Source organism: Petaurus breviceps, unplaced genomic scaffold, assembly GCF_028583685.1.
Source record: "Petaurus breviceps papuanus isolate PSGF00001 unplaced genomic scaffold, PetGlider_PUasm1.0 582, whole genome shotgun sequence".
Taxonomy (NCBI): Eukaryota; Metazoa; Chordata; class Mammalia; order Diprotodontia; family Petauridae; genus Petaurus; species Petaurus breviceps.
The window spans coordinates 13,888,413-13,915,208 of NW_027186390.1; the positions used below are offsets into that span (position 1 = coordinate 13,888,413).

Consider the following 26,796-nt stretch of genomic DNA (forward strand, 5'->3'; position numbering starts at 1 on the left):
GGGGTAATATGGGAATTTGTTTTGCCATAAATGTACATTTGTTATATAGGGCTTTGTATTTTTTTTTTTTTTTTGCAATGATGGGGTGGTGGGTAGGATGGTGAGGGGAAATAAGAGATAGGGAAGGAAGAGAAAGGAAAGAGAAATAGAAAGAAAGAAAAAAAAAGAAAAAGAGAGAGAAGGAAAGGGAAGGAAGACAGGGAGGAGGAAAAAAGGGAAGGAAAGAAATTAAAAAAGAGAAGTAGAAAAATAAAAGAATAAAGTGGGGTGATCAAGACATAAAAAAGAAGAGAATAGAAGGAAAGTCAGAAAGAAGCATGGACAATCTGGAGAGCTTTGAAAGGTACAAGTTGAATTTGTTATATATTGAAAAAGAAAAGCAGGGGGCGGCCAGGTAGCACAGTGAATAGGAGCACCAGCCCCAGAGTCGGGATGAACTGGGATCGAATCCGGGCTCAGACACTTAGCACCCACCCAGAAACACCTGGCCATGTAGCCTTGAGCAACTTACTTAACCCCAATTGCTTAGGGGTGGCCAGGTGACTGCAGTGAGTAAGAGCACCCGCCCCAGAGTCAGGATGACCTGGGATCAAATCCGGGCTCAGATACTTAGTACCACCCCAGAAATAACTGGCCATGTAACCTTGAGCAAGTTATTTAACCCCAATTGCTTAAAAAAAGAAAAGCAGGTTGTACATGATAGAGATCTGTAATTTCATGTAGGATCCTCTTTTTTTCCTACTTATTATGTAAATCCTCATTTTATTTAGAGTTTGCAAGGTTTTAACAAAATAAAAGTACAAGACTGTTTCGGGACAAGCTTGAGATCATTAAAATTATCACACAGTTTCTAGAAGGCTATCTAGTATCAACTCTTCCTGTTTAATTCTGAGCCCTAAGGGCAGAAAGGAGAATTCACCTCTCTTCCAGTGAGCTTCAGTCTTTTTCTGACCAAGTAGCAACTTACAGCACAGTATTTGAAGTCTTCCTGTCCATTGACTCTGTTTGATCATCCTGACAGTCACCTATCACATTATATTGAAAAACTGTATTTCTTCCCATGTGGATTTTATCAGGTTTTTTTCAGGGGAGAGTAGGGAATTATTGGGGGGGGGGGGGGGGAGACAAAAGTCTCCTTTTCCTTTCACAACCAAATAGTTCACATACAAAAGGGATCAATATATTATGTCCTTCACAAATGGATTTAATTATTTTTCTCCATGTAAAAATTCGTTTCCTGAACATTTCAGAAACCAAACTGCTTATGATATAAAAGGGGTGCTACCTTGCACATGGGTTGACTCTCTGTGCTCTTGATCCAACTGGACAACTGCAGAGTCTGGATAAAAATAATTATTTTTCCACTTAGCTTTTCCTAAATGTACAGTTAGGTCAGCCCCTTTTTGAATGTTTCTGAATCTCATTTAGGAGACTAAATGATCCCATGTGCTGAGGCTTGCTGCAATTGGCCTTATGCCATTTGCTAGTAGAGTTATATATAAGAATAACTATCTTGAGGACCTCACCATCTATAGAGAATACTTCTTTCATTTGGAAACTGTAGAGGACCATGGCCTGTGGAGCTCTGACCCTGCTGGCTAAATAAGCCCTCTCAGCATAAGACCCTGCTAAACAGGCCCAGATCAGTTCCCCCTCCCCCAGGAAGGCTCACAGTCATGGGCTTCACATCCTTGTGGGAAGTGTGGTACGCACTCCCAGTCTGGGAACAAGGCAGCCCACAGTGTTCTCTGGGGAAACTAGCATAATGTTGCAACGTAGTATTAACTAGAAGCCTTGGGAGAGCTCCATTCTGTTCTAGGGAGGTTTAGGGAGGTTTGGAACATCCTGCAGGGTACTCGTTCCCTGATAACTAGGATAGAGTACACGGCCATCACGTATGAGGTGAATGGGAACTAGGGCAATGGTGTAATCCCAAAGAAAGTGGCTTTTGATGACTATGCAGTTTCACACTATATATACTGGACTCTTAGCTGAATAAAGTTGACTCAGTTTTCCACCATACTGGCGTCCTGTCTTGTTTATGATTATCATTCTCTGGGTAAGTAATCTTTTTATCTATCTTTTCACCTAACTTTTCCTTCTAAGTTTTGCTGCTGACTAGCAGGGCTCCTCTCTACCACTATCTCAGACTCTGCCACAGAAGGGCAGGGGTTCCTGGGTGGGCTTGGCTCCCCACAGGAAACTGTTGGACATTATCCATGTTGGTGGCAAACAACTTTGTGGATGTTCATTTTCTTGTTTTATGACTATTTGATACTAATGATCAAAGAAATTTTGAGCCAAGTTATTTCTGTTGTTATATCCTTCAAAGAATTTTGTATGACTTGATATTTGATTGGGAAGAACCTTATTGGAGGCATCTTCAAAGTGGCATTTTGCCTTACAGAATCAATATTTTCTTTTTTACATTTAACAGCCCAGTGGAATCTTGTATTTTCTGTCTTTTTATGTCATTTGTGTAATGATGTGTTCTGCTAAAGAATATCATTGACAAAAGCAAAAGTTTTTTTCTTTAATATATAATTTTCTTAAAGATTGCAGCACAGTAAGGATGAAATGATAGCTCTGAAATCAGGGGACCTGGATTCAAATCTCATGCCTATGTCCTATATGACCTTGGTCAAATCATTTTATTTCCTTGGTCTTCAGTTAGAGTACTCCCATAAAAAATTATGTAGACATGAGAAAGTAGGAGTTATGGGTTTCTTTTGATTGCCATTTTTTTTGTCGTAATAAGGTTCAAGATTTTCTCTAAACTTTTAGAATCTTTCCATCTTTCAGATACTTTGAGAATTGATACTTCAGTATACTCAAAATTGTTTTGCCTCTGTCATGAACCTTCCTGTGAACATGAGTGAAAGTCAGATTCTAGATACTCTCACCATCTTTGTTTTCATTGGTGCCATTTCTACTCCTTCACGTTGCATATGGGAGACTGTGATATTAGAATCTAACTGTATTGGCTACATTTACATTGTTGATTAAAAGAGAAATAAGCTATGGGAATGGAGGCAGTTGAAGAATTGGGAGGTTAAGGTAGTTGAGGGAACATCAGTTACATGCTGAAGTCCCCAAGTATGAGGAAGGATTGTGGTAGAGACTGTGAATCAGGCACTCAGCTCATCGAAGAAGGAAGAACATCCCAGCAGAAAGATAGATAATGGTCACTTGGACCTAGATTGGGTGATAAATTTGGAAAGTTATGAACCTCAAAAGATAAGAGGTTCCTGTGTGAGGGTAGCAAAGGACAAGTGTGGAAGTGGCAATGGGAAAGCAAAGATATTCCTATTCCTCCTCCATGACACAAGTGTCAAACATGTCAATGAACTAGGGGAATGTGTACCCCAAGCATGTGAAGGCATCCCAAGCAGAATGGGTGGATGAGAACAATTTGGTCCAGCAATCATGAAGGTGGATGTAGCAGGTGTTATGCAATGCTTAGAACTTGCTCAGACCTCAAAGATGCCAAGCTCATACACTACATACCAGACCATTGCCAGTCATCTTGACTTCTGTCTTGCCACTGAATTTTGATGGCTCTGAAAGAGAGGGTGAGGCTTATGAGTTTGTGCAACTCTTCCTTACTTAAATCCAATTCACACATGAGTCAAGACATCACCCCATGATGTCATTGGTCTTCTTTGAAAATGAAGGGTAAACAGCAACGATGTAACAAAGGGAACTTCCAGTGATTGACTGGCTGAGGAGTAGGCCTACCCCCTTTATAAAGCAAGGTAGACCCACTCTTAGACTGTGACCTAGTTTGTGAAGAAGCTCTGCATCAAAGAAGGATATTTCTCCTTCCACTTCCCTATTGATGAGCTTATAAGGGAGAGACTCTTTTTCTAGGACATCTGGAGGCTACTTCTCTATGCAGAATGTAAATGTGCCCAATGGTGCTTTGTTGAAAGGACAGGAGATGATGGCTATTGATTAGGTGTCAAGGTCCCCAAGATGGTCTGGATGTCCAGGACTCTTGGAAGGATAGACTCTTGTCAGGAGCCTTTCCAAAATTTCCCTGAACTTTTTTCTTCTTTTCCTTTCCTTGTTGAGAGTATAAGCAGGAGTTCAATAAAGTGGATTTGTGTTTTGGGAAGGAAGGAAATGGGGAGAAGGAGGAAAGTGTGCATGTATATAGTCTCCTTCCCCCGAGAACTTTTCATGGATGACTAGAAGCATATGGGAGTTACTTGTGCTCATTCACAATTTTCTGAACATGCAGGTATACACTGGAGACTTGACAGCAAATTTTCCTAGCCCAAGCAATAGAGGCAGTGATTTAGTTCCTGCAGAAGTAGACTTGCTTGTCTATTCTGCCAGAGAGACCTTAAGGGCAATGAACCCCAGTTTCCTGTGTAGAAGAGGGGGGATTCTGGTTGCCCAGGCAGTTTGATACTACAATTTAGCTGTTCAAAGGGAAATTTCTTGTGCAGCACCAGTCTTTGGAGTCACCTGAAGAAAAACCCCAAATTCAAGAGTTAGATGATTGCATTTTCCAAGTAGTGTGCTTCTTGAAGGACCTTGCATCCAGGGAGGGGTAAGACATAATGATAGGATTTGTGGGAGCCATTATTACCACTTCCTCCTCTTCTCCTTCCATCATAATGCATTATTCAGATAGTGCAAATCTGATGGAAAAGATTTTGTCCATCCCCTAGCTCCAAAATGGGTGAGGAAGAGAAAGTCTAAACTGTAGGAAATAACATATATACTTTATGGAGAAGCACTAGAGTCATTCCTCTAAAAAACCAGGATCAAGACAAAATTGCCACTCTCCATATTTGATAGAACACCAGACATCCTGGCTATAATTATGAAAGCAATAAGGACTGGACCTGTAATTTTATTGGTTTATAAAGAACTTCCAGAGAAGAATCCCTCAACCAATGCAACTCTGCACCTTCTCTGAAATTTAAAGTATTAATTGCCAGAGTGCTAAGATATTAAGTGATTTATATGGGGTCACACAGCCAATATGTGTCTGAGGTAGGAATCGAATCCAGGTGTCTATCCACTAAAGAACACTATCTCAACTTTGGAAAAAGGGAAAAGAAATAAAAGGTGCAAATATAAAAATAAAATGAAGCCTCCTGTTCAGATGATGTTTGTGTTGAAGAACTGACTCAGTGTTATAAATTTCTTTCTTGACTGAGAAACAATATATGTTGTTTATTGTGTTGCTGTTCTTTAATCTTATAGCTAAAAAGGAAGTGCAGCGAATACAGATGCGCAAACTAGGTATTGTGGCCAATTTCTTCAAAATGGAGAGAGATGAACAGTTTATAATCTTACATAAGTGTCTAAAAGACCAAAGGATAATTAAGGGTGTACAGGGTAGAGACACAATTCATGAAGGCAAAGTGACTAGGGTACAGTGACCAAGAAGTGATATTTTGGGAACACAAAGTACAAGGTGAGTAAATGATTTTCTATTGTTCTGCAGCAATGTTTCTCAATGCAGGAGTCAGGACTAGCTGTACTCATGATCCTTAGAATTAGTGTCAAGCTCTCTTAAAGCACAATAAAACAGGACAGGTTGATTCTACAATTGTATCCCCTCAAATCCAGTGAAAGTAAAAATTTACTAGAGATTAGAAAATAATTCAACCAAGCTTTATGATTCTATTCCATTCCATTCTATTCTGTTCTGTTCTTTTCTACCCAGCAGTCAGTCATGTATTAATCTCCCATTATGTATAAGAAACTATGCTCAGTACTGGTAATACAAGAACAAAACATGAAATGGTCCCTGACTTCAAGTTGCTTACATTTTTACTGGGGGATACTACCCCTCCTCAGATGAGAAGAGGAACCAAAATTCCTCTGACTGTGTGCCTTATACCTTCCATCCCTTGCTAGGTGCAACATATTCCCATGAGGGAAGGTAATAAGAAGCCAGACTTCTTCTATCTTCCCCAAAACAACTTCTATCTGTGCCAGCACAAGACAGCTTTTACCTCCTGCTGCTGGACTGATCTCTCAGCATAAATGCAGAGAACCTCTGGTGCAAAGAGGAACAACCTGTTTTTTTGGACTTAACTGTTGTGTCTCCTGCTGTGCCTGTCCTTGAGGGAAGAGGAAGAGGAAAGTCGGTGGGGAATGGGAATTTTTTTCTTTTGTTGTGCAGGTTTAATTTCTATCTTTTGCGGGCCCTTTTCTTGCCCAACTTCCACTCTTCATAGGGAAGAAAGTAGTAAAGTGGGGCCTACCATTTAATGATCTGACCTCCCATCTCATACTGCATTTGCCTCCAGTCCAATCTACAGCTTGTCATGGATAGAGGAAAGATAACCTCCACTCATTGATGATTATACTCTTCACATCCCCAATGATCATACTCCTCATTATACCATTTACATCCCAATCATTCTGAACTCATGTAGATCACCATTCAAACCTCATTCCCAATTCCTTATTTCCATCCCCCTCAACCCTTCCACTCCAAAGTTTCATCCAATCACCTCCCAGGCTTTCCACTGTGCCCTGTGGAATACCTGATTCATAGGCCACAAATTTCTTTTTACCCCGAATCTTTTCCTTTCCTACTCTTTCCATCTACTAGCTATTATCAAGACCTGGCTCTACTCCCATACTCACTTCCCAGTGACACAGCCTCCCTGGCCACCCTTTCCAGTATTGTACCTTCATTCATTCCCCTCAGTTCACTGAGACAGAGGAATTGGAATATTCCTTGCTCCCCATTGCCACTTCCAGGTTCTCCACTTACCTCTATCACTCAGTAAGCTCTCCTCTTTTGAGATTCATACTGTTCATATCTACTACCAATCAAAATCCTGGTAGCTATTGTTTATAGATCTCGAAGTCACTTGCCTTCCTTTTTTACTGAGAGTTCTGTGCATGACTCAAAATATTTCCTTCCCAACTCCTGCCCTCATATCAAGGGACTTCAACATTGTCTCCCCAAAATACCATAACCACTCAGTTCCTCAACCTATTGACCTCCTGTTGCTATTCCTCCACTCCCCCTTATTCACACACAAAGATGGTCATACCCTTGATTTTTTCATCACCCACAAATGTGCTTTCTCCATGTTCAAGAATTCTGAAATCCCCTTATCCAACCCTAATAAATCCAACCTTTTCACCTCTCTCTCTGCCTTTCTTCTCAAAACCCATCTGCATGCTGACCTCCAATTCCTTGACTCCTCAATTTTCTTCCAGGCCATATCCTAAACACTAACCATTCTCTCCTCTTATCCCCTATCTTGGCCCCTTCGTGAACCAATTCAAATCTGCACAGTATCTCTCTGTAATGGGAATGTAAATTTTAAAGATCTTCCCTGCCCATAGGCTAAAGTGCACCTGGAGCCTGGGGTGGGAGGCTTGTTTTTCAGTAGATACTTCTTGATTGGCCAGTGGGTCCAAAAGGTTGTTACATTCTCTGAGCCAGGAGAAGGCTATATAAGCCCTGATGTGTAGCTTTGTTTTGGGGCTCACTTTGAGAAGTGTTCTGTGATTTGATCAGATGAAACTCTGGGAAGCCGTTGTTGAGAGTCCCCTGGCTTTGAAAAATCCAGATGTTGATTTGGTATGGATATAATGGTTGGACAGTTTGGAAATCTGTCTACTTGATCTGTTTCTGTCTTGATAATTCTGTCTGTATATTCTGAAGTTTGGGATGCTGACCTTTTTCCCCTGAACTAGGTAAACGATACATATTTGACTGATTAAAATAAGCTTGTTAACCCATTTTGAGTTGCTTTCCTTTGACAAATCAGATCCAAGAACCTGTGTTGGCAGACACCCTGGGGATGCTGGGGTGCTTGCTGCTACACTCTCTTAAATCCATACCTCCCCCCCATCATTTTGTTGATTATGCCCAGTCAAGTCTCAGCCTTGGATCACTCCCACTATTCACCCCCTTTGCTTCTACACATGTGTTTCTGAACAAAGGTGAAGAAAATCATGCAACCATTCTGACTGGGTTTGTAACAAATTTTTTACACAACCTCAACTAGGCCCCTACTGCAGCTAGGCAATCCTACTATATATACTTCCTTTAGCACCTCACTATCCTATTTTCCACAGTGGCCCTTTTAAACCTTTTCATCCTTCATCAAATATCCCATAGCTCTCCTTTCCCCTACTCTCTCACCCAAGAATTTTGCCTTATATTTTACAGAAAAATTGAGGTCAGTTAATGTAAACTCCCTCTTCTCTCCTCTTCCTCATCTCCTATCACTCAGATTCCTTCTGTCACTTCCTCCTCATTCACCCCTGTTTCACATGATGTGGTGACCTTATTCTTTGTCAGGACTAATGCCTCTACCTGCTCAAATAATCCTATTCCTTCTCTCTACTCCAACAGATTGCCTCTTTTATTATCCCCGACTCTATCACTTAATTTCAGTCTCTCCCTATCTACTGACTCATTCCCTACTGCCTACAAATAAGCCCATGTCTCCTCTATCCTTAAAACTGCTCCCACTAATTTCACCATTCCATCCCCCCTAATTCTTGTCCTGTATTTCTTCTACCCTTTGTAGCTAAATTCCTGGAAAAGGCTGTCTACAATAGGTGTCTCCACTTTTCCTCCTTTCACTCTCTTTTTAATATCTTGCAATCTGGCTTCCAACATTATCATTCCACTGAAATTGCTCTTTCCAAAATTACCAATGATCTCTTAGTGACCAGATCCAAAGACCTTTTCTTCATCCTCATTCTTCAATTTTCTGAAGGCTTTGACACTGTTGATCACCCTCTCCTCATTGATAATTGTTTCTCTTTAGGTTTTTGGGATGATACTCTTTCCTGCTTCTTCATATCTATACCCCCAAGAGATCAAAGAAAGATGAAAAAGACTGATGTATACAAAAATATTAATAGCAGTTCCTTTGTGGTAGCAAAGCTTTGGAAACTGAAGGGGTACCCATCAATTGGGGAATAGCTGAACAGGTGATGGTATATGAATGTGATGGAATCCTAATGTGCTGTAGTAAATGATAAAGGGATAGTGTCAGAGAAACCTGGGAAGACTTATAAGAACTGACACAAAAGGAAGTGGGTAGAACCAGGAAAATACTTATACAGCAAAAATGATATTGTAAAGATAAACAACTTTGAAAAAATTAGGAATTCTAACCAATGCAAGGACCAACCACAATTCCAGATGACATTATGAAACATGCTTTCAAGAACATTGGGTTTGTTAAAACCAGTTTGCAGATTAGAAATGGATCCAGAAAAGTAAGTTTAATTATCTTGTCCTTTAAAGTGTTCGAGAGACTTGCCACTATACTGTAAACATATAAATGATTTATAAAGTTTTTGGTTGATTGTTAAATCTTCATGAATATGTGTGTATTTGTATATCTATATAATGTTTGTCTATTTGAATATGCACACTGGTTCAATTTTGTATAGAGAATATACTGTCTTCTTTTTGTGTCTATGGTGTTTATGAAGACTGCAATAGAAACTGACTTCTTCAGTTTAAATATTTCAGTACTGTAATAATATAATAGGTTTGTGATTTTTTTGATGTATGTGTTCCCTCTGGTATTACAGATTGTGAATCATCTATGACTTCCCATTTTGCATGACTATCATCTATATATATCCTCACGTAAATTTACCATAGTGGGTCCACCCAATATATGAGGGATCTCTCTTGTATTCTCTTTACATTATATAGATATCAGTGGAGTACATGGTCTTTTTATTTGTTGTCCCTCATTCTTTCTCCCTGACTGGATGATCATTTTTTCGAATCACACATTTCTCATAAAGCATTCTTTATACTTCTCCTTTATAATTCATTGTTTGGCTTCTGGTTTCATTTTTAGAGATAATATCAAGATTGGTCTGATCCAGTTACAACAGTAGTAGATCCATTTGTTTATCAAGTCAACAAGCACTTATTAAATATCTACTATTCACCAATCACTATGATGAGTTTTAGGTATACAAAGAAAGACAAAAATATTTCCTGTCCTCAAAGAACTCACAATCTAATAGGGGAGACAATCTTCAAGCATCTGTATATAAACAAGATTTATTCTTTTTTTTTTTTTTTAACATTTTTTGGTCTTTTTTTTGGGAGGGCAATTGGGGTTAAGTGACTTGTCCAAGGTCACACGGCTAGGTTTTTGTGTGAAGTGTCTGAATCCAGATTTGAACTCAGGTCCTCCTGATTCCAAGGCCAGTGCTCTATTCATTGCGCCTCCAAGATTTATTCTAATATGTTGTAATTATATATCACTATAACATACAATATATCATTAGTATATTATTCTATTATATATTATAATGTGTTATATAATATGTATATAAATTGGAAATCATTAAGCAAGAGACAATTCTTATAGAAGGCAGGGTTCTAGCTGACAGTTGAAGGAAGTCAGGGAATCTCATGAAACATCCCATAAGAATGTTGAGAATCAGGGGATGGAGTATTTTGGGTGAGGAAAAGTATGGAGGACAATGTCACCAGATCACAGAGTACATGGAAGGGAATAAATTTTTAAGAAAATTAGAAAGGTAGAAAGGGGACAGGTTATGAATGCTTTAAAAGCCAAACAGAGGATACTATATTTAATTTTGGAGGTATAGGGCATCATCGGTGTTTATTTAATGGTGGTGATGGTGACATATTCAGATCCATGCTTTAGAAATGTCACTTGGGGGCGGGGGGGCAGCTAGGTGGCTCAGTGAATAGAGCACTGGCCCTGGAGACAGGAAGACCCGAGTTCAAATCCAACCTTAGACACTTACCAGCCATATGACCTTGGGCAAGTCATTTGATCTCAATTACCCTGCTCTTCCCCCCTCCAAAAAAGAAAATATATACATATATTACTTGGTAGCTGAATGTCAGGAGGAGACTTGAGGTAGAAAGATAAAACAAAAGACTTTTGTAATAGTACAGGTTTGATGTGAGGAGAACATGCCTAGGGTGGTGGCAGTATCAGAAGAGAGAAGCAGTAACATGTGAGAGATGTGAAGCTAGACTTGACAGCCTTGGCAAGCAAATATAGGGGGTAAGAAAAAGTTAAGAGTTGGGGTTAACCACAAGGTAATTCAAGAAATATCTAAAATTTAGATTGCCAATAACTATGCTAATGTTTGTGAAAGATTAAAAAGCTAAGTTATAACTTATAAGCCTCTGCCCCATTTTCCACTATTCTCCATTATTGTTTCATGAGTTTTCCTTTCATGACTCAGGAATTAATCAACTAAGTGTCCAGACTACTAGTGATGAGTTTCTTTGTACCTGACATGACTGGTCTTGACAAAGCAGATATAATCTGTTACTAGGAACATCCTTGAAGCCTTTCCAACATAGTAGAACCTGACACAGTCATGTTCTGTTGGTATTGCCTTTAAGGACTCAGGGCCACCTTTATGCCATGAGGAGATATCAGAGTAGAACTTTGTAGAGGAGAGACCCTCCCAAATGGCAATAGGATCAAGATGCAAAGCAACACTTCTCAGGGGCTACCCTGAAACAATCTGAGTAGGAGGACCATTGTGATGCTGCTCAGGCTCTGAGCCCTGGGGGGATCCATTGTAGATTCTCCTCCAGGTGGTAGTCACAAATATTCCAAGACATTTTTGAAGGCCAAAGTCAAAAGCAGTTGAACATAGGTCAGTTGATCCTAAAAAGATAGAAAAAAAGGAGATGAAAAATAGACCTCTAGAAAGTCAGAGGGAGAAATTGGAAAAAGAGATCATCATACAATCATACTGAATTTGGGGAATTAACTTTTGGATTATAAAGTTTCAGTTGATGTATCTTCTTATGTTTGGCCAGTTTTTAGGGGTTCAGCTTCTAAAAATCATTGTATTACAAATGGACTAAATTTATAGATTAAGATCAGTTTGTGCAAAGACCTTTTCTCCAACTACAAAAGAAGGGATATCTAAATCCTGCTTTCAGAATAGCTGGCAAAAGTCATCATATTTTCAAGACTTTTTTTTTTCTCTATTTGTGTTTAGATGAATGAATTGTATTCTTTAGTAGGCAGAGGATAGAGAGCCACTGCCTCAGCTGGACACTTACTGCTTTCAGATTTCATAAGTAGGCTTACTCTGCAGCACAGATGATCATCGACCTGGGAGAAGTATTCAGTGCCATTTATGAATGACAAATGGAGTTCTTAACCTGGGGTGTGTGAATTTTTAAAAATTGATAAATATATTTTATTGCAATTGGTTTTCTTTGTAATCCTAAGCATTTTTTCTCCCTGAGTCTGACATTGGTTTCTTTTCCAAACATTACAGTTAAAATCCACATAGGAGGTTGGTTTTAGCCATTAGAAAAAGTCACAAATTTAGTTTGACCATCAAAAAATATTTTAAAATGAGGAAAAATGATATAAAATAACACTCTGTTTTACATCATACTTCTTTCCTTTCCCCTCTGCTCTTACTTCTCGCATCCCCAAGTCCTTCAGCTCCCCTACAAAGTTAAAACAAATATATAACAGGTAAACAAAGCTGTAGTTTGAGGGTAAGACTTTTATAAAAACCCAACCAAATGAGTTTTTCTTCCCAAGTTAGTGATCAAAGAATCCAGCACAAAATTCTCAGAATGAAACCTAGCCCTTGGGGGCTATGATTAGACATAACCAGGAGTCCTTCATCCTCAGGGCCTGGGAAGAACAACAACAAATATACTGGTGGATGATAGATGAAGGTTCATCACTAAAAGGATAGGTGTAGGGAACAGAGCTAGGGTTGGTCTGAACATCCCATTCTATTAAACTAACCTTCCCTTTTAACAGAGAAGTTTAGGAGAAATAGGAAAATGGGAAGTGATCACTGAGGATTTGGGAAAAGGTCATCCCTAAACACTTTATAGAAGGGCCAAAAGATAGGTGAAATAGTCTTCAGGTGACAGAGGGTGGGCTGAGGGTGGGGAAGAACATTTCTGCCTGGAGGTCTCAGCTTCTGTTCTATTCTAGGCACAGAAGGATGGTTGGTTGAGGCATCAGGTCCAGGTAATCACTAAACAAGGGGAGCAATCTTCCAACTTGGAAAAGGCTACCTGCCCATCCCCCTCTCTTACCTCTTCTTTCTCTTAGTGGGGACAGATGGAATACTTGGCTCAGACCCTGTGGGGCTGAAGGCCTTTGTATCCTTTCCCTTCCCTAGCCTCAGCACCTTTGGCTGATGCCTCTTGGACCTCTGTCTCTCTGCCTGGCCTCCTTGGATGGGCCCTTTTCTCTTTGGTGAGAAACCAGTAATTGTCTCTTGCCTTCTTTTACTTAAAGGACAGGCTGCTCAGCTAAAAGGGCTTCTTGAAAAAAATTCTTGGTACTCTCCTTGTGGTGTAGGAGGGGGAGGTTGGGGCAGAACTTGGTCTTGACCTAACCATTTTAACAAGGGGATGTAGGCCCTATATCTTGCAAAACATGTCCTATGAGAGGACTGGGACTCATAGTAACAAATCACTCAATTTTACCTCCTGGGATCTGTTTATATACTATGAAATGGCCTAATTCATTACAGGCTCACCACATCTCTCCTTTGGGATCTGAAGTAAGCTCAGTAGTAGGGCACAATTTTAATGGTTCTATCAAGGGTTCAGAATCTTGTTGAATTCTGCTTCGCATAGACCACTCATGGGAAGAGACCACATTCATCCCTCTTTTGGAGAGGCATTTCTTGGGCTCTTTCGCCTTTTCCTCCTGTTGAAAGACTAGCTTGAACTTGGAGCATAGCTTGAAGCCAAACCTTAATATTGTTGGGTGAATGATGGTGCAGGTGGCATGACAGGAGAAAGGTCTCAGTATCTTCCATGAATTCTTCCACCATGATATTTGTAAGGAGTATACCTCTGCAAGGGGCCACACCTGGAAGTAAGAGGGGAAAAAAAGAGTCTTATAATAGGGAAATGATATTATCGTTAGTTATGGCCACTGCAGCTTAAGAAAGACATTGGTAACCTGGAAAATGTTCATAGGACAGCAAACGAGAAGATGAAGAGCATTATCAAGATTCTTTTGCATCCTAACTCAGAAATACAGTATGTCATCTATCCCTTCCCTGCTCTGCTTCCTACTCTCAGGACTTCCATTCTATGCCTCAGCTACCTTCTCACCCTAGAAATTCCTTCAGCTCAAGGACATTCTTACCCCAACATCCCTCTGCCTTTGGCCCCCTTTTCCTATTGGTGAATTCCTCCTGGTACTTCTGTTTTGAAGACAGAACCAGATTGACCATGCTTCATTCTCCTTTCATCTCTTCTGGCTCTCAGAACTTTGCCACCATGACCTTGCACAGGTACCTTCCCTTCCCCTCCTCCTTTTCCAGTCCTATTTTGCTTACCATTTTCTGCTTTGGAATTTAAACAGCTTGAGTGCTTTTATTTTTCTTGTATTAGTATCCCAAGTGTTTAGCACAATGAGTAGCACATAGTGAGAACTTACGTGCCTCTCGTCTACTGCATATACCTCTCCAGTTTTGTGTTAACTGCACTTTTGATAAGCATGCCATCTATGCCTTTAGCTAAATCATTGAGAAGAATCTCCTACCCCTCCTGGCTGACTTTTCAGACCATGGGATTTTGCTTATACTTCCTTTGAACCCTTTGGTTCCTTTGTAACTTTTAGGACAGTGGATTCAAAATCATATGGAAGTGGGTGTCACTAAACTGTATGCAAAAATCCTTATGGTTTACAAATAGATATAGTTTTACTGTATATTTATTTAAAACATATTTACCTATTACATTTTCATCTGATTCTGGTGCTTTACATCTCTGTTTTAGGAGAATCTAATGCAGAGGTTATTAATTTGAGATTTGTATACTTAACTTGTTTTTGCAACTATATACTAATATGCTGTTTCCTTTGTAATTTTATCTATTTTACTTTATGTATTTAAAAACATTATTATCCATAAGCTTACCTAGACCTCCAAAAGGGTTCAGGACATACAAAAAATTAATCTAATGGGTTAGGTTAGTATAATCTGATCTAGTGGGTGTTTTCCCCTTTCAGCTAGAATATATGCCCTGGGATACAGTAAACCTTTCTTTTGTTAATATCAGATTTCCAAAGAGCTACTTCAGAGAGGCAAGGAAGGGGAGAGAAAAGACAGGAATTCACCTGAGTTCTACCAAAATCCTTTTCAAACAACTTAAAATAATGCCTTAAAATGAATTAAGTGGCAAAACTCACAAAAAGATGGGGTAAAAGAATTTTCTAGTCCAAGAAAACTTAGAAGATCTGCAGGAAAGGTCTGTCATATCAAGGTGAGAGTGGACTACAGTTCAGAGCTCACATTGCTCCTGCAAGAGAACAGCAGGCCTTGGGGGCAATTGAATCAGAAGCAGTGGCTTCCTCAGTTCTCAGTCCAGAGATAGTAAAGGGGTTGGAAAACTGGTAAGAAAGAGATTATGGGGGTCTCTTTGGTGGCACTAGGTAGAGGACTCTATTGCATTGCCCATACTTGGATCCTGGTCACATCCTGGCTCACAATCTCAGGGCAAGGAGGAGGGCTAGCATATCAGAGCTCACAGCCACAGAAATACAGAGCCCTGTCACAGTTTCAAGGCAGAAAAGACTTCTTATGCTCCCTCATAGACCAATACAGGCCAAGACAGTATGATCCTTAGATCATAACACCTTGGAAGAACTAAAAACTTACAGACCCACAGAACTAGCTCTGAAAACAGCTGGAAAAAAAGCCTGAAACTTGGGAAAATGACACCTTAAGCCTGGGGGCAGAACCCAACTTTAATATAAAGTTTAAAGTCAAGAAATAGGCTGGAAAAATGAACAAACAACAACAAAAAGAACATGTACATAAAAAGTTACAAGAGTGGCAGGGAAAATCAAAACACAGACTCAGAGAAGACAGCAAAGTAAAAACTTCTACATTCAAAGTCTCAAAAAATTTTGCAATTTGTCTCAGGCTCCAAAAAAAATCCTTCAAAAAGGATTTTAAGAATCAAATAAGAGAGGTATAGGAAAAATTGGGAAAAGAGATGAGAGTAATTCAAGAAAATCATGAAAAGTATCAACAGCTTGGTAAAGGAAGCACAAAAAACACTGAAGAAAATAACACCTTAAAAAACAAAATAGGCCAAATGGTTAAAAAAAAAAGAGGCACAAAAATCCAAAGAAGAAAAGAACTTTTTGGAAACTAGAATTGAACAGATGGAAAAAGAAATCTCTTCAAAGGATTTTTTTTCAAAGAATACTTACAAGATGTAAAAGATGAAGCTTTCATTGATTTGGCAACATCTATTCAGCACAATCCTTAGCTTATGGGAGAAATAAATTTGAAACACTTCCTCCTGGAGTTTTTCCCAGAGGAAAGACTTCCTGGTAAGGATCAAAGAGATACAAAAAGGAAAAATAATTGGGTAATCTCCAGGCTACTGCTATGCTGCTGTTTTGCTACCTTGGGGCCAACTTGATTCCTCTTTCTCCTCATAAAAATTCATTTTACTCTTTTAAAAACATTATCATTTATCCTAAACATTCTTTTCATTTTAAATTTTGAGTTCCAAATTATCTCCCTCCCTTTCACCCCCTTTACCCCTTCCACCACCCACTGAGAAAATGAGTGATATGACATGAATTAAACATGTGAAATCATACAAAATATTTCCATGTTAGCCATATTTTTAAAAGAAAAAAAATAAAGAAAATGAAAAAATTATACTTCTGTTTTCTCTCTCTGTAGGTAGACAGCACTTTTTCATCATGAGTCTTTTGTAATTGCCTTGAATTACTGTGTTGATCAGAGTACCAAATCTTTCACAGTTGATCATCGTAACAACATTGCTGTTAATATGTGCGATGATCTCCTGGTTCTTCTCACTTCACTTTCCTTCAGTTCATATAGGTCTTGCCATTTTTTTTCCCTGAAACCACTCCCCTCATTGTTTCTTAGAGCATAATAGTACTGCATCACAATCATATGTAATAACTTGTTCATCTATTCCCCAATTGATGACTATCCCCTTGTTTTCCCATTCTTTACCATCATAAAAAGAACTGCTATAAATATTTTTGTACATATGGATCCTTTTCCTTTTTCTTTGATCTCTTTAGGATGCAGACCCAGTAGTGGCATTGCTGCATCAAAAGGTATGCACAGTTTCATATACCTTTGGGTATAGTTCCAAATTCTTCTTCAGAATGGTTGGATTAGTTCATTACTCCACCAACAATTCATTACTGTATCAAAATTTCCCTCATCCCCTCTAGCATTTATCATTTCTGAAAGGTGTCAGGTAGTACCTCAGAGTTGTTTTGATTCCTCTTGCCCAATTTTAGTTTTCAAGGAGTTACTTTCTTCCTTAAGATTTTGTATCTCTTTTTCTAATTGGTTAACTTTCTTTTCATAATTTTCTTGGATTGCTTTTATTTTTTTCCCCTAATTTTCCTTCATTCTCTCTTATCTGATATTTAAATATCTTCTTGAGTTCTTCCAAGAAATTTTTTGGAGCTTGTAACCATTTGATGTTACTCTTTGGGATAGGAGAGGTTTTTTTTTTTTTAACCTCACTATCTTCCTCTGAATATAAAAACAACTCTTCTTTTATACCAAAATAGCTATCTGTTTGAGGTCTTTTTCCTTTGCTTTTTTTTCAGTAGCTTATTATTGCTATCAGGCTTTAATCCTAAATTGTGGGTAATGTCGTCCTAAGCCTCAGGTCCTCCCTGCTGTTATTTTCTGAATTTTGTCCAGGAGCTCAAACTCAGGGACTCTTCTCCTCTCTTAAGCTATAGTTAGGGCCCGCAATCACACTGTCCTGAAAATGTTCTTGCATCCTGCAGTACAGGTACTACACTCACCAGGTGTGTGTGCAATTCTCCTTGCCCACAGCCTGGGCTCACTTCCAATCAGCACTGCCAGACCTGGTGTCCAGAAACAGAGGAGTGGAGGGGGACGGGGTCTTCAATTCTCCCCCACTCAGTTGTCTGCTGTTCCTTAGAGGAAAGTTTGTGAAGCGGAATTTCCTGAGGTGTGGGATGAAAGTTTGTGAGGTGAAATTTCTTGAGGCCTACTCTGCTTTCTGACAGCTGCCCCAGGGCCAGCTGTTTGTTGATTCAATGAAATCAGCCTGGAAGTATCTATGCTTCACTCATGCCAAAACTCAGTTGCTGGAGGTAGTCTTTTCTGAGGCCCTCTCAAGAAGTCTTAGGACAAGTGCTTTACCCCTTTACTTTTTGCTGCTCTACATTTATTTTGTGGCAATTTTTATCTGTTTCTGTAGGAAATCTGGAAAGCATGGAAATTTCTGACCTATTCCACCATTTTTCCAAAACGCCAATTTTGTTTTTTTGGGGGGATCATTCCAGCATAATTGACTCATACCCATGCCCTCTGTCTATGTAAACTCCTTTTAACTGCAGTAATTATGATAAAGTTCTTAGTAGTTACATGTATCATCCTCCCACATAGTAATTTTAAAAAGTTTAACTTTATTAAGTCCCTTATGATTACTCTTTCATGTTTACATTTTTATGCCTTTCTTGAGTCTTGTGTTTGAATGTCAAATTTTCTATTCAGTTCTGGTCTTTTCATCTGAAATGCTTGAAAGTCCTCTCATTAAATATCCATTTTTTTTCCTTGCAGAATTATACACAGCTTTTCTGGGTAGGTTATTCATGGTTGCAAAGCCAACTCCTTTGCTATTTGGAATATTTATTCCACACCCTTCAGACTTTTAATATAGAAACTGCTGAATCTTGTGTTATCCTGACTGCAGGTCCACAACATTTGGATTGTTTCTTTCTAGTTGCTTATAATAGTTTCTCCTTGACCCAGGCGTTTTGAAATTTAGCTATAAGTTCCTGTGAATTTTCATTTTGAGATGACTTTCAGGATGTAATCATATGCTTTCCCAAACAAATTCCACTCCTGATATTTGTTTTTATATTTATGCATATCTCTTGTTTCTTATCCCTCCTGTCTCCTCTACTTTATTTCTACCTGCTCACTTGCCCTCCTATTACTTGCCTAGCCTACTCCAAGGATCCCTCCCCTATCCTCCAATTCCCATAAATCTAAACACCCTTTTATAGTCCCCTTTTACCTATTCCCTCACCCTCCCCTTTAAACATCCCTCCCTTGCCCTCTCCCCCTATTGTTTTATTTCTTCTGCAGTTAGAAGACTTTTATACTCTTCTAAATATATATATTGTTCCTTGTTAAACCCATTCCTGATGAAAATAGGTTATAGTACTACCAGTCCTCCTCTTTTTAACTGTTCCTAAATGATTTTATTTTTGAAATTCACATCATACTTGGGTTTATTCCAATTATTCTTATGAGCTACCTAATTATTAAAAAGAATCTAAGACATATGTTTTACATTTTACATATATAAAAAATAAATAGTCTGTTCTTACTGAATCCCTTATAATCAGTCTTTGGTATGTATCTTATATTTCTCTTAGTTCTTGTATGTCAAATCTTCTATTAAGTTGTCTTTTTTTTAAAGAAAGTCTTCAAAGTCTGACAATTAATAAAATATCCATTATTTTTTTCATTTAGGATTATGTTTAACTTTGCAGGGTATGATATTTTTGGCAAGAGCCCCAGTTCTTTTGCTTTTCAATTTATGGTGTTCCAAGATCTGCAGTCTTTTAATGTCTCTGCTGCTAGGTCTTGTGTGATTCTAATTGTGGCACCATCATATTTAAAATTGTTTTATTAATGTTACTTTTTAATATTTATCCTTGAGCTGGGAGATTTGGAACTTGACTATGATATTTCTATGAGTTTTCCTCATAGCATCTCTTTTAAGTGGTGATAGATGGATTTTTTTTCTCTTTCTACTTCCCCCCCCCCCTTGTCCTACTGCTTTAGGACAATTTTCTTTAATGATTTCTTGCACTATTATACCAAGATTCATTTTTTTTATCATAACCTTAAGTTAGTCTGATTATTTTTATGTTTTCTCTTCTTGATCTATTTTCCAAATCTGTTCTTTTTCTTATATGATGTCACTTTCTCTTCTATTTTTTCATTATTCATATTTTGTTTAGTTATTTCCTAATATCTTATAATTTTGCTGGCTTTATCTTAACCAATTCTCATTTTCAAGGTGTTAATTTCTTTCTTAAGATACTGGATCTCCTTTTCTAATTAGTTGACTTTCCTTTCATAATCTTGTTTTTCTTGGACTATTCTTATTCTTATTTTTAAGTTTTTCCTCCATCTCTGTCGTTTAATTTTTAAAGTCTTTTAAAAAGATATTCTATGCTTTTTAGGCAGATGACCATTAGGCATTACTCTTTGGGTGTTTCTTTACTTAAATATTCTCCTCTAAAGATGAACCCCAGTCTTCTCTATTCCCATAACAGCTTTCTATAGTTGGATTCTTTCTCTTTTGCCTGTGCATTTTTTGTGGTAATAGCTTAATTTTTGTAATCACTTTTAGTCCTGAGATATGGAGATGGTGCCTCTTGCCCCAGATCTTCAGTTCTCCCCTCTAGCCTAGAACCAAAGCCAAACCTCCAACCTCCTGTAAGTGCCCACAGCCATGGGCTTTCTGCCTCAGTTCTTCTATAGTTATTGGGTGTGTGCTGGTTCCTTTTTGCCTTTGCTGCTCTTTGCAGCACAGCTGGGTCTGGAGTTTCTTGTCAGCAGAGGTTCCCTTGATCTTCCCTGGTTCAGACACCCAAATCCCCTTACTATTTGGAGGTAAAAGTTCCTGTGACTGGGGCTGAGGCAGTCTCTCAAATCAATTAACCCTAGGGCTTGCCACTGGTTGTTAAAGGAACCTAGCCTGGAGGTGTTTGCTTTTCACAGGGACCAAACCCTTTCCTGGGATTTTTCTTCTGATCTTCTCAAATTGTCCCAGGAAGACCCCAATTGTGCCCTTATTCTTATTCATTTTTACTTGCTCTAAGGTGCTATTTTATCTCTTTTGTGGGAGAAAATCTTGAGAGCTTGGAATTTTCTGACCTACTCCACCATCTTCACAGAATCCTCTCTCAAGGAATTATTTTCTTAAGTGAGCTTTTGCACCTCTTTTTCCATTTGTCCAATTCTGATTTTTGAGGAGTTCTTATCAGTGAATTTTTGTCTCTCTTTTACCATCAGGCCAATTCTGTTTTTTAAGTTGTTATTGTCTTCAATACTTTTTGTACCAGCTCCTGATGTTCTGGAAATGATGCTAGGATGAAGATGGGAATGTGGGAAATTCAAAATCCTCCTGATTCTTCAGAGCTCAAAAAGTCCTTCTCTGACCATTGTTGTTGTTGTTTTTTTTGTTTTATTATTATTACAATTATTTTGATTTTTTTGGATGGGGGAGGGCAGCGCAATTGGGGTTAAGTGACTTACCCAAGGTCGCATGGCTAGTAAGTGTTAAGAGTCTGAGGCTGGATTTGAACTCAGGTACTCCTGACTCCAGGGCTGTTGCTCTACTCACTGCTCCACCCTTGGTTGTTGGTGGTGGTAGTCGGAGTGGTGTCCCAAAAGCTGTAGTGCCATTTTAAGCTTTAATAGTTCAAAATAACACTAAGACTTCTGGAACATGCTGTATTCTAGATACAACATATGTATACATGTATTGTGTTTATATATATATGTATATATATATATAAAATACATAAATGTATATAGACATATGTAGATGTACAATACATAAGTTCTTATAACTAATGTTTATTAATGAATTTTAAACAGCAATACAACTGACCAAGGAGCTAATTGTCCCTTTCTGTGGTCAGCCACTAGAATTTCAGTTTTGTTTGTGTGTATATATGTGTCTATAAATATATGTGTGTATATAAATATAAATACACAGACACGTGTGTGTGTGTGTATGTGTGTGTGTAGGGACAACTAAGTGGTTCAGTGGATTGAGCACCAGACCTGGAGTCAGGAAGACATGAATTTCAAATCTGGCCTCACATAGCTATATGACCTTGAGCAAGTCACTTAACCCTGTTTGCCTCAGTTTCTTCATTTGTAAAATGAGCTAGAAGGAAATGGTAAGCCACTTCAGTATCTTTTCCAAGAAAACCCCAAACAGGGTGTAGCAGCAAGCACCCCAGCATCCCCAGGGTGGCTGCCAACATAGGTTCTTAGATCTGCTTTTCTAAGGGAAAGCAACTCAAAAATGGGTTAACAAGCTTACTTTAATCAATCAAACATTTACCTAGTTCAGGGGGAAAAGGTCAGCACCCCGAATTTCAGAGTATACAGACAGAAGTTACAAGAAAACAGAAAAACATATCAAGCAGACAGGCTTCCAAACTGGCCAACCATTACATCCATACCAAATCACAGTTACCAGAGAAGGAAGCATCAATATCTGGGTTTTTCAAAGCTGGGGGGCTCTCAACAATGGCTGCCCAGAATCTCATCTGTTCAAATCACACAACACTTCTCAAAGTGAGCCCCAAAGCAAAGCTTCCCATCAGGGCTTATATAGCCTTCTGCTGGCTCAGAGAATGTAACAACCTTCTTGACCCACTGCCCAATCCCAAAGTATCTCCTGAGAAACAAGCCTCCCACCATGGGATGTAGGTGCACTTAACCTAGGGGCAGGGAAGATCTTTAAAATTTACATTCCTATAACACAGGGTCATGAAGAATTGGAAATGTATGAATAATGTACATAGGTGTGTATGTGTGTATGTTTGATTGGAATCATACTTTCATTGGTATGAGGGCTTTCTCCGTGAGGAACTTTCTCTACTACTGTGGATTCGCACCTTATCTATAATTCTTAGCCTTAAAAAGTTGCTTGGGGCACTGAAAGATTAAGAACTTGTCCAGGATCCCATATCAGTATGTGAGAGAGGTAGGATGAGAATTCAGATATTTCTGGCTCTGACACAGCTTCTGATATGTCTATAATGTCATTTGTCTGTATAATGGGAATTCCCTGCATGGATGGTAGGGTTGGAACAAATTAAACCATTAAAAGCTAAAAAGGTAAGGAGATGGGCTTCCAATTTACATCTGGTTGACATCTAGAGGTCTGTTCCATTAGAACAGAAACCCTTTATTTTAAATATACACATCTGTTTTTAGCTTTCCCATCCTACACTAATGCTTGGAGAGGGCTGCTTGTCTACATATAGTTATGGCATAGCAAGTTTAGTTTCCAGATTATGACATTACTACTGATTAGCTTCAGTTTAGTAATAGACAAATCAAAGAGGAGGCTGTTTTCAGTAGTATAGAAAGAGATGATGGCAGCTTGAACCATGGAGGTTGCTGTGTGAGTAGAGGGAAGGGGATGCTAATAGTGCAGAGATAGGAAAGACAGGACTCAGTAGCTAATTACATTTAGGGGTGAATGAGAGTAAGGATGACACCAAGTCTGTAAATCTGGGAGGCTGACTGGTAGGATGGTGATGCTTTTGACAATAATCAGTTTGGAAGAGGAGAGGGTTTGGGAAGAAAGATAATGAGTTATGTTTTAGGCGCTGAGTTTTAATTGAGTTTGAGATGCCTGTGGGACATCCAGTTTAGAATGTTTAAGAAACAGTTGGTGACGTGATCTAAGACTAGGAACTTACACACACACACACACACACACACACATGCATATATGTATATATATACATACATATTTAAGTTATGTCTCTAGCACACAATTGCTGTGTGATAATGGGCAAGTAACAAACTATCAGTGTTCTAGTCACCTCTCTAAGATTATAAGTTATAGATGAATTGCTGATTTACATTCTTTGGAGGGAGTTTCTATAGTGGGAGTTCTCAACACTTATGAAATCTAGACCGGACCAAATATTGATGAGTCTATGCATGTATGTATATATCTATTGTATCTATGCATTGATCTACATATCTATCTGTCCATCTATGTGTTGTTCATTTTTTGTTCTTGAAGAGGACCAATGACATCAGGAGGGTGATGACTTGCTCATGAACTGGATTTAAATGAGGCAGAGCTGTGCAAAGTCCTCAGCCTCACTGTCTCCTCCATTCATTGAAGTCCAGTGGTAAGAATAAAGTCAAGATGACTGGCCATGGCCTGGGGTGCAGTGGATGACCTTGGTCTTTCTAAACCAAGGTCTTTCCCAGGTCTCAGTTTGTCTGAGGCAATGCCCAATACATGTACATGTATATAATATAAATGCATGCATGAATACACAATATGTTGTTAGGGATTATTTTGAGAGTAGCCATGTGTATGTAGGGCCATGAATGAGACATTGTAAAGTAAACACATATTCAAACAAATGTAGGAACTTGAGATCCCCACCTGGACAGAGAGGTAGGCAGGGGATACCCAGGTATCCTGGTAAAATGGGAAAAACAAAAAGGAGCCTGAGATGAAGAACAGAGAGAGGGAGTAAATAGCAGAAACTTACAAAAAGAAGAAAAAAGAAGAGGAGTTGAGAATGGTAAGGGAAGCTGTGAACAAGCAGGGAGGATTTTAGGATCACAGGATCACTGTTCTATATCTTCAAGGCATCTTAGAAGTCATCTGGTACAAGCTATTCATTTAGAGGTGAGACCCAGATAAATTACTGGACAAAGTCACACAGACAGTAAGTAGCTGAGACAGGATTTGGACCCAGGATTCTTGTCTCCAAGTCCAGGACTCTACGATTTATATGTCTGTCCTTTTAATATGTATCTGAGAGTGGCATTATGAATGTGGGTATAAACACTGCAGTGCTCCCCTATGGGAGATCCTTCACAAGGCTCAGTGTCAAAGCATATCTAAGACATTATTGTTAAGTCTTTTTGCTTAACCATAGTTAAGCCTGTTGACTGTTAAGACTTTTGACTATTGTATCCCTACTGTCACATACACACACACACTCACACACACACACACACACAAATACATTTAAATCCAGCAATCTGTCTCTATCATATTGTTAAACTCTTTGGAAACTAGGAATACCTGAATTGAGAAGTTGAACTTTAATAAAAGAAATGTTAAATACAAAGCCAACTTTAATGGTTTAACGGTTTTACCTCTTCTGTCCAGACTCTGACCTGTTACTTTTGTTCAAGAGATTAGTCGAGCAATATATCCTTTTACTTTGATCAGTCGTCTGGGCCAGAGCAATCTTGTCTGAATTCTTTTCAGGTTGGCCTATTCCACCAGAGACTAAACACTGGAGAGAAGCAAGGAATGAACTGAACAGATTCCAGGCAGAAGACAATTATCTCTTAAGTGGAACATGGGTGCTTAATTCAGCCTGGCCATGTCGTCAGAAATCCATCAGAAGATTTGGATACACTCCAATTCTCCTCTTCTCTTGTTAGCAAAGGCCTGCCTTAAAAATATTTGAATGAGAATAAAAAATAAAAAAGAATCCATCAGTAACTAAAAAAATACATAAACCCTATGCTTAATAAATATTTAACAATGAATGTTTCATCTCATTTCTTTTGGTATTGATTGTTTTAATACTTTGCTGCTTCTAGTTTTGTATATATTTTTAATGGGGACATTCCAAGAGAGTTCCTGCTACTTTACTCCTCCTCACCTCACTTCCCTTGGACATTACCCACTACTATCCTCTTAATCCCTCTAGTCTCGAATGAAGAAATGGCTTTTCTCTTTTTCAAGGCTGACCCTCTGACATCCTTGATCTCATTCCATCCTTTAGCAAACTGCATCCCCATTCTCTTTAATCTTCAATCTCTTATCTTCCTTCCCCCCACAATCTGTAAACATGCCCAAGTCTCCCTTTTCCTTAAAAATTCTCCCTAGTTTCTACCATCTGCATTGGCTTTTATCTTACATCTTTCCTAACTTTCTCAACACAACTTCTACACTCCATTCCCACTCTTTTCACCCTTTTCTTAACCCTCTGTAATTTGACATCTGACCTTATCAATGGGTTGAAATCACCCATAAAATGGAAGTGGATAGCACAATGAATTAAAAATTAGAACCCTACAGAACATTGTTTACAAAAAAACACATTTCAAGTAGATAGATACACATAGGTAAAGGTAAGGGGCTGGAGCAGAATCTATTATACTTCATCTGAAGCAAAGAAAGCAGGGGTAGCGATCCTGATCCTAGACAAAGCAAAAGATAAAAAAGAAATCCAATTAAAAGAGATGAAGAAGGAAACTATATCTTGCTAAAAGGTAACATAGACAATGGTGTCATTTCAATACTAAGCACGTAGGCACCAAATGGTATAGCATCTAAATTTTTGAAGAAGTTGAATGAGTTACAAGAGGAAATAGAAAATGAAACTGTACTAGAGGGAGACCTTAACTTGGTCTCTCAGAACTATATAAATCTAATCAAATAATAAACAAGAAAGAAGTTAAGGAGAGCAATAAATTCTGGAAAAGTTAGATATGATAGCTCTCTGGAGAAAATTGAATGTGAATAGAAAGGAATATACCTTTTTTTCTCATGGTTCCTGCACAATGGTACCTACACAAAAATTTACTATGTATCAGGACACAAACCCCTCACAACCAAATTCAGAAAAGCAGAAATAGTAGGTATATCCTTTTCAGATAATATTGCAATAAAAATTACATTTAATAATGGACAATGGAAAGAGAGCTTAAAAATTAATTGGAAATTAAATAATCTAATCCTAAAAAAACAGGTGGCTCAAACAACAAATCCTAGAAACATACCAAAATTATGGGTACTTAGGAGAAAAGCTATATCCCCAACTGCTTACATCAGTAAAAATAGAGAAAGAGCAGATCAATGAACTGGACATGCAATAAAAACTGGAAAAAGAACAAATTAAAAATCCCCAGTTAAACACCAAATTGGAAATCCTGACAATCAATAATTATAAATTATTAAATATGAATGATTAATAAAATTGAAAGTAAGAAAACCATTGAACTAATAAATAA

General features: G+C 38.4%; 1 long non-coding RNA gene across 1 annotated transcript; it reads left to right on the top strand.

Annotated features, from left to right (window-relative positions):
- The first annotated feature begins 1,809 nt into the window (after positions 1-1,809).
- LOC138173560 (uncharacterized) lies at positions 1,810-25,338 on the top strand. Its single transcript, XR_011171437.1, has 2 exons — positions 1,810-2,059; positions 25,040-25,338. It is a non-coding gene; the product is annotated as an uncharacterized lncRNA (long non-coding RNA).
- Positions 25,339-26,796: the final 1,458 nt, after the last annotated feature.